At 38.1% G+C, this 5,189-nt stretch overlaps 1 long non-coding RNA gene across 1 annotated transcript; it reads right to left on the bottom strand.

The window, feature by feature from the left end:
• Positions 1-805: 805 nt before the first annotated feature.
• LOC124675599 lies at positions 806-2,327 on the bottom strand. Its single transcript, XR_006993347.1, has 3 exons — positions 1,295-2,327; positions 964-1,008; positions 806-852 (listed from the first exon to the last, which is right to left on the bottom strand). It is a non-coding gene; the product is annotated as an uncharacterized LOC124675599 (long non-coding RNA).
• Positions 2,328-5,189: the final 2,862 nt, after the last annotated feature.

The following is a 5,189-nucleotide window of genomic DNA, read 5'->3' as shown; positions in this document are numbered from 1 at the left end:
TTTGAAATTTCATGAGCCCGTCAAGTGGTTTCAGATTAATATCCCACTAGCAAAAATCAGCGCGGCGGCACGCCGCACCAGTGTAATGGCTGATTGTTGCTAGTTTGGTGCAAAAATATGGATACACTAAAATTATAATACATGTTTAGACTAATCCTAAACTCAAGATGGTACAATTATTTTTTTCATTATTGTTTTCATCTTGGTCTGTGAACTGGCAATACAGAAAAACGACCACAACAAAGCAGACAATACAGGAGCCCTTCTCTCCTACATATTCCGGGGGGGGGGGGAGAAAACTTGCTAATTTAAATCATGATACTGAGAATTTGCCTTCTCTAATTACCTGCCTGACACAGCTTAATGACATCAGAATGGAATTAAAGAATCTTGAAAACTATTCTGTGACCTTTCAGGAAAATTAACATCTCCATTATCAACAAAAAATCATCTCATGGCGGTATTATAACAGTAAAGCAATATTAACCTTGTTGGGATCTCGAGCGGTCAAACCGGTGCTCTCAATCTTTCTTTATGAACTTCGTATGTCTGTCCATATCCTCCCCAATCCCCATCGAGAGCTCCACCTCGATGATTTGTTCACCTTCTATCTAGCGGAGCCCTACCTCTACCCACCTTCTGCGTTGAGCACTGAGCTACCGCCTACCCCAAACTATTCCCCATCCAAGATCTTTGCTGCCCTGGTCTCCCTCTGATCGAGATCCTCCGTGAACCACAATTGTCGTCTGGGTTGGGTCTACGGGGCGATGCCTCACGAAGCCGTACCTGGAGGAGTAGCACCGAGGGCGCCACCTTGGATATGTGGGAGCTAGGTTGTCACCGGGAGGAGACCTTCATCAAAAAAAGAATCAACTCAAATAGCTCCTGTAGTTCAAAAGATCATAGGTTCTCGTAAAATTCGTCCAACCCAACAGAGAGACTCGGGGTAAATGAAGAGCCTACCACGAGTCAGAATCTATAGTTGTCTGCTTCAAAGTCTTGCATTCACTGGTCCAACAAATAAATATGAGGGCCAAGTTACCAAAAATCTAAGAAAAAATGGAAACCAACAACAAATTTTTGTGAACATCATGGACACATGTCATGGCTGAGAACCCTTCTTGTGAAGCTATATTCCAGTGTTCATAATACAAATTGTCCAATAAACAAAAACTTCAAGGTAAACTAATATATGTTTCTTTTTTAGGAGAAGATGTTGCCTTTATTAAAATAAAGTAATTTGTACTGCCTGTGTTTGGAAGAGGAAGTTGTACGGTTACCGACATCAACTAACCTCGACTCTCAAAAGAAGTTAGCACGATGGAAAGCCCAAATTCAGCTGCAACATAATATAGTGTTGGACTCGGGTGATCCTGGATAAGAAATTCATAGTAAGAAAAAAAACTTGAGAAGATGCATGTGTTATAATCCCAATGAACGCATATAGTAAAAATGTTGTTGAATTAGCGACTATTGAAAGATTAATTTCATGTATTTCCAAATCAAAAATGTATCAATAGGATGCCAGTGAGATTATATCACTGAATGATTATAATAGAAACATTAATCTAGCAAATATTATAACAAAAGTTAATAATGGCTCCGGATTGCTTCGAAAAAACTTGAAAACGACGGCAACTAACAGTCGGAGTGCACAATAAAAATTATAATTTAACTGCAGTAAGATTTGGCAGCCCTCAGCTTATAAAGAGAGAAGCATTTCATGTAATTTGGGAACATAAAAAGCATCTTGGATGTCGCCTTCAGAGTCCTTAAACCCTAGTACATGACTTGGGTAGATAAATTTGATTTCAAGGGAAAAAGGAAAAGCACTAAGAGAACTTAGTTGTATTGCAAATATCTCTCCAATAGAAACTTAAACAAATCGCTAATTATACTTCTTATTTGAATCAAACATTGATCTGAAATAAGACATCTGAATATTGCATGATGATTTGTCCCCTTGGCAGCAAATACAATAAGTTGCTTCTCATCCTCTTATCTTTTCTAAGAAAGACCATTAAGGCGCTACTAACCTTAGTGCTACATAACCCAATCATCTTGGCGATAAAAAAATGTGTACCCTATAAAAGGAAAGGCATGATTTCCTGTAAATATTTACAGAAAATGCTGGAAACACAAAATGATGGCAATCATGATGCGACTGAACTATAGCACCTTGCGCATAAGAAAACACTCGACAAAATACAAAAGAAATAGCATCTTTACGTTTTAGACAGCAAGTGCAATCATGGATGATAATTTCTTTTGGAGGTATATTAAAGAGATAAATGTTGATTACAAAATATTACCCAGCAAAAGTTTCATAATGGTAGACTCGAAAGCATCTTCATGTGCATATTTTACCGAACTCATATCGGCCACATGTATTAGATGATGCTCACCACATATATAGCAAATAATATATAGAGGAAGATTAGATCAGATACCAATCTGATGTCGATGGTGTAGTCTTTTCCACATCTAAATTTTATACAGCTAGTCGTCTACATCATCATGATTGTTGGATCAAGCCTTAACCTGTCTTAAGACCAAAAAAATACTGAAAAATAAAAACATATATGCTAACAGCAGACAGACAAAGACAACAAAGCAACGATTGCACCATCTAGTAGCAAAATAAAGCATAGGGAGCCTTTGGGGCATGCTCACATAGACATAATACTAATGTTCGTTCACACAACAAACAACCATCTTCTTAAACAGGGCATGTGACCTCTCATTTGGAAAATGAACAGAGGAAGATGGTAAACATTCTCATGATATGACTAATTAACAAGAAACCAGTATTTCAAGAGAGGGGTATGACTATATATGACAAAGATGTCCAAAGAACAACAATAGACTGTTTTTCAGCTGCATCATTGTTTTTGTAACAGCTGTCTGAATTGGCCACTATTACATCACATTTGAATGTACATGAACACCACAACTCTTGACATGGAAAAGAGGAATATTTGCCGCACCATCAATTTCAGATGAAGCACGTCAGCGTTAGCATCTGAGCAGTTTAAAAATCTGAAAATGAAATAACCATGTATTGTTTGGACTATTTCCTATTAGGGCACAACATTCATAACATTACTGATTTATAGTGCATAAATATGTCTATGTGAAGGTCTATCTCATGACCTTACTGATTTATTCTTGAAAACACTAATAATATTGATTGTTTTTTCAATAGAACTGTAACGATATCATGGTTTGTAAGGTATGGAGACAACAAAGATATGGACAAATCAGGCTCCCACATAAACAATCGATATTCTTAGTGTCTTCGAAAGAAACATTATTTAAGATAATACCTTTGCATAATTTTTTATTAGCCAGAGAAAGACATTCCTTGACCTCCATTGCATGCATGCTTGACAATATAATGCGCTCAAACATCTGACTGTACATAAAAAATGAAGATTGTCAGATTGCACCCGACGGCCCTAAGATATCAAATCTAGGAAGAAGAAAGACCAAATGCACTGTATCCTACGCAGGTGAGTTAATCGGGTTGAATACATTACCTTAGCCTACACAAATAAAATGATAACTCTTAAAATACATTGATTTGGTTCTTATAGGGCATAACAACAAATACGCACCAAAATCACAAACTAAATTTGGGTCTTTAGTGGCAACCACGAAGATCCAACTTCGCTTCCCATAATCTTTTTACCAATGGAGACTTTAAAGCATTACAAAAGTATTGGGGAAGGAGGAGATTGCGAGGGTCAATCTCACCGAACCGCGTGAGCTGGCCGTCGGAGAGGGAGCTTCCCACACAAATCGGAGCCATGGTGTTGTAGGGTGGGATAGAAAAGACTGGTCCGGAATCAATGCAGTGCATAAAAGAAGTGTGCGGCAAAAAATGTTGTGGGAAAGGAGAAAGATGTAGGCTCCCGTGCATTGGTGTCATATGTTGTACCATCTTTGTTGGGCCAATCATCATGCAATCCAACCTCCGCACAGCCGTGCTTGCGGCCGTCACTGTAACTACCATGCAGCTTCTCCTGCAAACAAAATGACCATATCATCCACAAGATCTATATGTGATATGTCGCCGAGGCCTACATAGCAGCAACAACTGACACATGGAAGGTCTAGGAAGATATCGCGTATAGCTATCTTCTACAATCATGATTAAGAAAAAAAATTCAATTAGTAGTAAAGCAATGAGGGGGCATAGTTGACAGTTTATTATAGCAAATATCTGTTTCTTCTTAAGATGTAGCATATCTAGTATTTTGCACTGCATGGAAGCACAAATCCATTATAAACTCAAGTTTCTAGTATTGTATTTAGCAAGAAAAGATTCAGACAATGGATGAACTAACTTCGTTGATTGATATGTAAATAAAGTATATGAGCTGACTATTTCAGCTAATGATTTGCCAAAATGAGATAACTGAACCGGAAAATAAGACTCATGTACCTTCCAACAAAATACAACAGCACATATAAATCGATAAATCTGTGGAAGTTAAATTATAAATTGATCACCTTAGATCAGCTTTGGAAAAATATGATGAAATCATCAATTGAAGACATCTCTGCTTGCCGAGCTAACTATTATCGCTAAAATAAAAGGCTACCTGAAATCAAGAATGGTATTTTTCTGATGTTAAGTATGATAAAGAAAAGAACTACACATTCTCTATTCTTGGGGATAATATCAACCTCCCTAAGAATCCACTAAATTAAGGACATTGCTAGGTAATAAACATCTATTTATAGTCAACCTGAAGCAAGAAAAAAAGGCACCAACGCCTAGATTTATTAGAGGAGCTAAAGCCAACCTGAAGGTCAAAACTCAGAGCACCAATGATGTTGCAAAGTCTAGGGTGTCCTTCATAGTTGGTCCCATGTAAAGCCTAAGGCGAGAGAACGGAGGGGCACCCATACGGTACAACAAGGAACGGGGAAGAAATAACAGATCAAAAGGGAAACTACAGTCAGCAAACAAATAAGGGGCAGAGTGATTTCGTACACATAAGGCAAGCACGGCTACAGATTGATCCAGCAGCGGCAACCACGCTGATATCATTTCGTTTCCTCTCCTGGACTCACCATCAAGACTCCGATTAATTCGATATCTTGTGCTGCTGCCTCACCATGAAGAGGCTAAATGGAGCTAACTATGCACAAACATCTACGAAGTAGAAGAGAATCATGGG

This window comes from Lolium rigidum, chromosome 7, assembly GCF_022539505.1.
Source record: "Lolium rigidum isolate FL_2022 chromosome 7, APGP_CSIRO_Lrig_0.1, whole genome shotgun sequence".
In the NCBI taxonomy this organism is placed as follows: domain Eukaryota; kingdom Viridiplantae; phylum Streptophyta; class Magnoliopsida; order Poales; family Poaceae; genus Lolium; species Lolium rigidum.
This window is presented reverse-complemented; position numbering and strand designations above follow the sequence as displayed.